Source organism: Ochotona curzoniae, unplaced genomic scaffold (genome assembly GCF_017591425.1).
Source record: "Ochotona curzoniae isolate NIBS_2020 unplaced genomic scaffold, NIBS_Ocur_1.0 contig_2543, whole genome shotgun sequence".
Lineage (NCBI taxonomy): Eukaryota > Metazoa > Chordata > Mammalia > Lagomorpha > Ochotonidae > Ochotona > Ochotona curzoniae.
Window position 1 is genome coordinate 95,582 of NW_024465500.1, and position 9,777 is coordinate 105,358.

General features: G+C 39.8%; 1 pseudogene; it reads left to right on the plus strand.

The window, feature by feature from the left end:
• The first annotated feature begins 3,705 nt into the window (after window positions 1–3,705).
• Window positions 3,706–5,398, plus strand: LOC121152606 (annotated as a pseudogene).
• The last annotated feature ends 4,379 nt before the right edge of the window (window positions 5,399–9,777 follow it).

Sequence of the window (9,777 nt, forward strand, 5' to 3'; positions counted from 1 at the left end):
ACTCCCGGCCCCTGCTTACAAAGACACACACATATACACACACACAATGCCACAGGCCAGCTGCAGCTGGGTACTTTTGTGTTAGACTAGCTTGTGTAGATTCATCATATGAGATAATGTGATGTTTGTCATTCTGTCCCTAGCTTACTTCACTTACTATTATGTCCTCCAGGTCCATCTTAGTCTCTTAGTCACAAGATATCTCAGGATTTTGTTAAAATGTATTGTTTAATATGATTCCATTGTGTCTACATAACTTGTTATTTTTTTAAAGATTTATTTATTTATTTATTGTGTGTGAAAGTCAGATATACAGAGAAGAGGAGAGACAGAGGAGAAGATCCTCTATCTGCTGACTCATTCCCCAAGTGACTACAATAGCTAGACTGACTACAATAGCTAGAGCTCAGTCATTCTCAAGCTAGGAGCCAGGAGCCTCCTGTGGATCTCCCATGCAGGTGCAGGGTTCCAAGGCCTTGGGCCTTTCTCCACTACTTTCCCAGGCCACAAGCACAGAGCTGGATGGGAAGTGGGGCCTCAGGGGACATGAATTGGCACCCATATGGGATCTTGGCATCTGCAAGTCGAGGACTTTAGCTGCTAGGCTACCATGCTGGGTCTATCATCTTGTCTTTATTCATTTATCTACTGGTGGGTACTTAAGTTCAATTCACATCTTGCCTATTGTGAATAGTGCTGTGATGAACATGTGATAAACTTTTTAAAAATCGTTATTTTATGTTTTACCATTTTGCAGTTCTAGGGTTTCCTCCTTCCCCCTTTCCATCTCCCTTCTGCATTGTCCCCTGCGTTTTACAGAATATAGCCCTTCAGCTGGAGTCTTGACCCCAGCATTCTGCTCTTTACGTAGGCCATGGCACTGTAGGCATACGCAATGGTAGTCTAGTATCTTGCTGTCTCGGTATATTTAGACGTTTTCTTGGGAGCCTACTTTTGGGAGTAGAGAGGTACTCTGTCAGTTTTTGATTCTTGGTAGTCTGGTCTCCATTACATCCTTCATTTGTGAAATTACATGTATATACCTTGTTACCTTTATATCATTTTGTTTAGTAGTTTGGATGGCAGTTGTCTTGTATTAAAGTAAGCATATATTTGTTCTTTTTGACTGGTTCATTTTACTGAGCATAATGGTCTCCAGTTGTGACCACTTGGTTTCAAAAGGTGGAATTCTGTTCTTTTTTCTTTTTTTTTTTTTTTCAGCTTAAAATAAATTTATCATACAATACAAAAAGTAGGCATACTGGAAAATAAAGATACATTGTTAAATATACAAAGCAAATAAAAGAAAGTCAAACAACACAAATGTTTTAATCCAGCCACTAAGATAGAATGTACAACAGCTATGCCAAAACCAATTTATTTCAGGAAGAATATGCATTTCAAATGAAATGTGAATGATGCCAAAAAGAGAGAAAACAAGAACTAAAATGCTACCTTGTAAAATGCTTGAATATCAAAAATCGGTAATGACATGAAAGATGAAACCCAACAGTACTGGACACTTTCCAAGAACTTTATTTGAAACAGTATTAACAATATTTAAGGAATCAAATATACTCTTAAAACTGACAAAGCTTTCGTTTTATGCTTGAGGACCTATTCACAATATCTCTTCTTTCACTTATAACTCATAAAAATTGACATTCATTTTAAACAGCAGTGTGTAAAAACAGTAACTTGGATAGCCCTGCTTCAAGCTAAGTATATATTTAAGCCGTACCAACACTACATTAAATGCCAAATTAGAACCTAAGTTTGACATCTACACAAATATGAACAGAAAACTAAATCTTCATTTTATAAAGTAAAATGTCCACAGTTAAGGGAAAAAATAAACCTTTTTAACCCTTAATTAAGGCATTCAGTCACCCCAATTACAAATGGCCCTCACAGAACTAACTCAGACGTGATACTGCCCAAAGTAGCAGGTGCAGTGCCTAAGCATCTTCTGAGGATGAGCATCTGAACAATGGAGGGCTACTTAGGAAAGCACAAAATCCTCTTCAAACTCCTATGTGATTCTGACATTTAAAACTTAGGTTACCCCAAAAGGGATCCTCCTCTCCTAGTATCAAAACACTATTTGATCAAGAGTTTCTATGTTTACACTAGTGCTTCAGTTACTCAATGAAATCTGTTTTGCTAACATGCTTTCTTTTACAAACTTTGACATTCACATATATTACTACCATACTAAAAAGCCACGCCTATTTCCTTCTAAACCCTACCTAAGACTAATTTTACAAACTTAAAAGTAAATTTAAAAATACTTGAGCGTATGAGAACCAGAGAGGTATACGGAAGCAGAAAGAAATGTGACTGGGTCCTGCAGATTTTCACAATCACTTTGGCCCAGACTTTGCAATGCTTTGAACAATTCCTTGGACTCAGCTTACGTAGAACCTAGAGTTCTCTTCATGAACAAGTTTTGATTCTCAATATTGCATTTTTGCAACCAAACAAAAGGATTCAAATCTAACAAGATATTTTAGTAGCATTCTTACTACCTTCAGAATAAATTCATTTCATAAGTACTGTAGAGGAGCTTCAACAGAATTTTACATAGTTCATCACAAAAGCATTTATGAAATTGCTAAGATAAAATTGGAAGCTGACGAACCAAGATTTTTTATGTATACTTAAATATAACAGAAAAATTATATGGACAGTATGAAAATAAGACTGTTCGGGACAAACATTCCATGTGGAGACATTCACTGTCTCTCTGAGTGACTAACCATTCTAGCTGTATGCCATGAAACATGCCCTTAGCTCGCAGGTGAAATCCTTTGGCTGAAGTGATTCAGTAACCTAAGACACTGCCACAGACACTTTTGACAGAACATAGGAGCTGCAAAATAAAAAACACATTGGAAAGTGTTGCAGCGAACTTTAAATTTTTAAAATTTAAAACCATTCTAACACTAAAAATGGCATACATATAAACTCAAGCTAATCTTATAATCTTACTGCTACTTTAAATAAAGCAATTTGGGTTAATTATTTTGTCTTTTAATTTTGTACTCAGCATAAAAATCGTAAGCCTGCTGTGGCGAGGAGAGGAGCAGCCGCGGGCATCGTGAGGCATCATCAGGAGCCTCCAGAGCAGCAGGGCAGCCTCTGTGGGAGCCCGAAGCACAGCCACAGCGCTGCCCATTCCTCCAGCGGAGTCCACTGTGTTCCGTTCCAAGGGCAGCCACGCACATCTGGAGCATCTTCCCCTGGCAACCAGGGAGGCCTGATGCTGCTACAAGGGTCAGCGATGCGGGGGGGATGAGCTCCTGCGGCCGCAAACGACCATCAGTGCTGCTCTGAGCTTGGCACAGCCTCTGGTCACCCTGTGCCGCCCTGTGCAGGGCACAGCCCCTGGTCACCCTGTGCTGGCCATAGCCCCTGGTCACCCTCTGCTAGGCACAGCCCCTGATCACCCTGTGCTGCCCTGTGCAGGGCACAGCCCCTGGTCACCCTCAGCCGGATACAGCCCCTGGTCACCCTGTGCCAGGCATAGCCCCTGGTCACCCTGTGCCGGCGCTCCCGGGGCGGGGATTGGCCGGCCTGTAGGGCTCCTGGCATGGGAGTTGTCCAGCTCCCCCTCAGAGATCCTGCAGGTGCTAGGCAAGGAGACCACTGAGCCACAGTCCGGGGCATTGCTGCCTGCCACTCCATAGGCACCCGGCCCTAAGGATGGCCGGGGAGAAGGAAGTGTTCGGCAACAACGAGTGTAAAGAGCTGCTGGCCGCAGGCGAAAATAAAGTAAAACAGGGCCTGCTACCTCATTTGGTAGATTTGCTGTTCTATACAGTTGCAGAAAGACAAGAGAAAATACCTGTCCATAAATTCATTACAGCACTCAGACCTACAGGATTGCGAACATCTGATCCCAGGTTGAAAGAGATGGAGTCATGCTAGACAAAGATCTTTTTCAAAAATGTGTTCAAAGCAATATTGTTTTGTTGACACAAGCTCTGAGAAGAAAGTTTGTCATTCCTGACTTTATGTCTTTTACCTCACACATCGATGAGTTATAGGAAAGTGCTAAAATTTACAAGAGGGAAGGTTGCAGATTATATTCCTCAGCCAGCCAAGTTCAGTACTGATTTGTGGGGTGTGTCTGTACAGTAGATGAATAGAGGCATTCTATTGGTGATACCAAAGTTCTCTCTTTTTTAAAAAAAAAGATTTTTTTTTTTTTTTATTAGAAAGGTGGATATACAGAGAGGGAGAGACAGAGAGGAAAATCTTCCATCCAATGTCACTCTCCAAGTGGTCACAACGGCTGGAGCTGAGCTAATCCGAACAGGCCTCCCACGTGGGTGCAGGGTCCCAAAGTCTTGGGCTGTCCTGGACTGCTTCCCAGGCCACAGGCAGGGAGCTGAATGGGAAGTGGGGCCACTGGGATTAGAACCTGGGCCCATATGGGATGCGGGCACATTCAAGGTGAGGACCTTAACCACTACACTATTGTGCCGGGCCCCAAAGTTTTCTTTTAGCTGCAATCTCGTGTAAAACCTTTAAAATATGCCATCACAGTCAATGACATTGAAACTGAATATATGTACATCGATATGTTGGGAAAGAGCCAGGTGGATTAAAATTTAACAAATTGTTTTAAATGAAGATGATAAACCACAGAGCCCTTTGGCAAATGCTGGAGCAATTGTTGTGACCTCATTAATAAAGCAAGGAGTAAATAATGGTGAGAAATTTGACTATGTGGTGCAGTTTTTGAATAAGATGGCTGGTAATAAATATGTTGGATTCAGTAATACAATGTTTCAGTCTGAAAGAAAGTGGAAATCAAAATTTTGCCACAGGATATTACTTAAAACAAACAAACAAAAAAAGTGTTTTCCAGAAGGCACAGACATGGTTGGTATATTTGATTTCTGTTTTAGCTGTGTCCCATTGAAGTGACCTGTGAATCGGCTAGTGTGATGGCTGCAACACTGGTGAACTGCGGCTTCTGCCCAACCACTGGCCAGAGTACTGAGCCCATAGGCAGTTCAAAACATGCTGAGCTTGATGCGTTCCTGTGGCATGTGTGATTTCTCCAGGCAATTTGCCTTCCATGTTGGTCTTCCTGCAAAGTCTGGAGTTGCTGGTGGCATCCTTTTACTTGTTCCCAATGTCACAGGTATGATCTGCTGGTCTCCCATGGACGAGATGGGCAACAGTGTTAAAGGAATACACTTCTGTTATGATCTTGTCTCTATGTGTAATTTTCACAACTATGATAATTTTAGTCACTTTGCAAATTAAATAAATAAATAAATAAATAAATAAATAAATAAATAAATAAAAGCTTGATCCTCGAAGAGAAGGTGGCCATCAAAGGCATTCTTTTGGACCATTGGACTATGTCATTGTCCCGCAGTGATGGACTTGGTTCATGGAGACGATAATAACACACGTGGACCCTGACTGATGGTCAAAGCTGAAGTTTATTAGGGGCATCAGACTTTATACACTGAGAGTCCGTACTGTTTCCTTCTCTTGATTGGAATTCCTTTTGTTTTGTATATTACACCAGGTGTTCTCATTTACATGCTGTTTATACGGAGAACCATTCTGAAACTAGAACCCGTTTCTTTTGGTTGTCGTCATGCAAATACTGTCCAATGAACTGCAAACCTGTGCTCGCTGACCTTCCTGGGTCACAATGTCCTCCTACAGGACTATGAAAGTCTCCAACAAGAACTTACTTTGAAAGAGACAGTATGGATAAAAGTGTCACCTGAGTCAAATGAGAACATCTCCACAATTGTAGTGTAGAGAATGGAAAGTTTGGGAGAGTAAAGCTAAAGAAACGGGTTCTAGTTTCAGAATGGTTCTCTGTCTAACCTTTAAAATATATTTTACAAGCTGCAAGTGTTTGAGGTTTTTCAGTTCTCATTTTCGAATGCTGGAGCCATAAAAAGTTTTCCTTTATAATCTTAGTGATGGACACTGGGTTAAAAGCGACTGTTAATTATTGAGAGTAGTTACATGTCAATGAAGCAAGTTTACTTTGTTTTTGAAATAATTTAAAAAGGAAAACTATAAAAAAATTTCTTGATGTAATGAAAATTTTAACTACCTGGTCATATTAAAAACAGTCAATTTAAAACAGTGACAGAAGATTTAATTTCTCATTTCTAAGACCCACAATAAATTTTGTTGCAATTTGGTTTTTTTCTAGTTTAAAACAGATATGTTTATAGTGGCAACAGAAAATAACTTTTTAATTTTTTAAAGATTTATTTATTTATTTCAAAGTCAGATATATACAGAGAAGAGGAGAGACAAAGAGAAATATCTTCCATATGATGATTCACTTCCCAAGTGACCAGGATGGCTGGTGCTGCGCCAATCCAAAGCCAGGAGCCCATATCCACTTCTGGGTCTCCAATGCGGATGAAGGATCCAAAGGCTTTGGGCCGTCCTTGACTGCTTTCCCAGGCCACAAGCAGGGAGCTGGATGGGAAGTGGAGCTACCAGGATTAGAACCAGCATCCATATGGGATCCTGGCATGTTCAAGGTGACGACTTTAGCCACTAGGCCACCGTGCCAAGCTCAACCAGTTTCTTAATCTAATTCTTTGTCAATGGACATTGATATTGTTTCCATGTTTTTGTTTTTATTGATTGTATGCAATAAATATTAGGGATATACATGTTTTCTCATGCTATGTATCAGTTCTTTTAGATTCATTCCCGGAAGTGGGATTACTGGATCATATGTTAGGTGAATTTTCGGTTACCTGAGCATTCTCCATACTGACTTCCATAGTGGCTGCATTAGTTTACAGTTATGTCAGAAGTAGATAAGGGTACCTTTCTCCACATATCCTCACCAGCAGCTGTTAGTAGTGTTCTGTGTAGGCCATCCTTACTGGAGTTAAATAAAATTTCACTGTGTTTTTTTTTTTTTTAAGATTTGTGTATTTTTATTAGAAATCAGGAATATAGAGAGGAGGACAGAGAGGAACATCTTCCATCCAATCATTCACTCCCTGAGTGGCCACAACAGCCAGATCCAAAGCCAGGAACCAGGACCTTTTCCCAGGTCTACCATGCGGTGCAAGGTCCCAAAGCTTCAGACCATCCTCGACTGCTTTCCCAGGCCACAAGCAGGGAACTGGATGGGAAGTGGAGCAGTCAGGGTATGAACCAGTGCACATATGGGATCCCAGAACGGACATGATCCTGCACTCATATGGGATCTCAGTGAATGCAAGGCCAGGGTTTTGTCACTAGGCTACCATGCCAGACCTAATTGTTCAACTTGTAATCCAGCTTGCTGCTAATATACTTGGGAGAGTAGTGGCTGATGGCTCAAATTCTTGTAACCCTGCCTCCCACCTGGATGAAAGGATGGCATTCGACTGTAAGCTTTGACCTGACCTAAGTATGTTTTTGTGGCTGTTAGAGGAGTGAACTAGTACATGAAAAATCTCCTCTCTCTTTGTCACTCAGCCTGTAGAATAGAGGAGAGAGAGAGAGAGAGGGAGAGAGAGAGAGGCTGACAAACCATTTAGATGTTATAAATTCTCATAGGAAGTTTATATATTTATAATTCATAGCGTTTAAGGAATATTTATTTTGTATTCCTAAAACAGAAAGAATAACTGAATAGACGACAGAACTCATTCATTTGAAGGCCATTTAGTGGGGTCTGATCATGTCATCAAAAAGCTTAGCTTTGCCATTATGAGATAGGAAAATATAAATCCATGAAGAATACCAACATAATGTAAAGGCTGAATGTTCAGCTTAACACTTCAGAATAAAGTCCTTTCTCATAAGCATGAATGGGATGGCTACAGTGGAAATTATATAGTGAACAAATGTGTGGTCATTATGTTGTTTTAATGTCCTTTTGCTCCAATCCCCATTCTCCATCAGAGCACAAGGACAGACATCCACAGCCACAACTGTACTGATTGTATCTGTTTCATCTTTTCTTAATAGATCCACATTTCAGTATGCCTAGCAGTGCTTGCATTTCACGTTTCCCACCATTTAGGTTTGATGCAAATGAACAGCATTTTTAGAGAGAGTGTACTTGTTGTGTTCATCTTGCCCTGAAGAGTTGATATTTCTTTAAGACTTCAGCCAGATACACTGTCATCTGAAAGGACTGAGAGAAAAAAAATTTGTCAGGATATATAGTCATGAAATATATGATTTCTGCTGACTTACACATTTTATATGTTTGGAAGCAATAAAATTATATCTTCATAAAGCTAGCATATTGCTAATTCATAAAGCTTCACTCTTTTTTGAAATACTAAGCTAACATCAAAATATTCAAATTGTTGCCATTAGCAACATGTATTATATGTATAGGAAGTGACCACTTCTTGAATTCTGGGATGATCCCTAAATGCAATATTAATTGATTTCAGTACAAATGAAAAACCTTCAAGAATTGTAGAAATCCAGTTCTCCATGTGCCTGGGTGCTTCACCCGTAATGAGTAACCCTGCAGATTCAGCTTATCCACACTCAGAAGCAATCCCCAGTTCTGACAGAATCCAACATTACTGATACATACACAAATTGGCCTTAAACTACTTTTTGACGAATTTAGTGTTTACCATGTATTTTACATTTGCTTAGATAATAAATCATACTTGCAATATTCTTATAACAAAAAGCTGAAAAAAACAGAATTTTTTGCTACTATAACATGAAACTACTTCATTTACAAAATTATTTTTAAGGAAAAGTACTTACTTTATAAAGAAAAAATTGCATGTTTATTAGATGTACAAAACACATAAATGAATTTGACTGTTAGACTCAGACCCTACCCCAAATAATTAATAAATAAACACATGTAAATATTCCAAAATCTGAAGGGAAAAAAAACCCTCTAAACGATTATAGTCTTGATCATTTCATATGAGGATAACTTAATGTATATTTTCTGGGAACATAAATTAGTAATGCTCCGAAATGTTATGTTTTAAAATAAGATTTATTTAGTTTTATTGGAAAGGAAATTTTTCAGAAAGATCTTCCATCCACTAATTCACTTCTCAAATGGCTGCAGTCCAGAACCTGAACCCAGGAGCCAGGAGCTTCTTCCAGGTCTCCCATGCAGGTTCAGCATCCAAAGGCTTTGGGCCGTACTCTGCTGCTTTTCCCAGGCCAAAAGCAGGGAGCTGGATGGGAAGTGAAACAGCTGGAACATGAACTGGTGCCCTTATGGGATCCTAGAGCATGCAAGGTGAGGTGTACTATCATGCTAGGCTCTGACTGTTGCATTTTTAGGTGCTGTTATCACACAGTTCTCCCTTCTCCATCTCACTAAAGGGTCATCGTATGAGTCATATACTTCCTCCTGGAAAAGGCTGTGTGATTAGGATTAGGTTCCTTTGGGAAATAGATTTAAAAGACAATTTTCATACCCTCATTATAGGACCTTTTAAGGCAACCCCATAAATCATAAATGAAGCCATCAAAAATGATTAAGAACCAGGAGAAGGTGCTAGGATAGAGATGGTTTCTCTAGACTTATAGGAAAATACTACAGGCTTTATAAAGAAGAAACACAACATAAAACCAGGAGGAAATCCACATTGCTTTGACCTAGAGACCTCAAGGACATTGAGATACCATTCACTGAGATGACATATCTGAAATACCACAAGCCTCCTTGATCATTGTGTCATAATTTTCCTTCTTTGGGTCATCAGAGCTTGGGTTTAGGGTTGGACAGTCACAGCAATAAAACCTGTAGGACACAGTGAAGACAGTACCCTGTGAGTG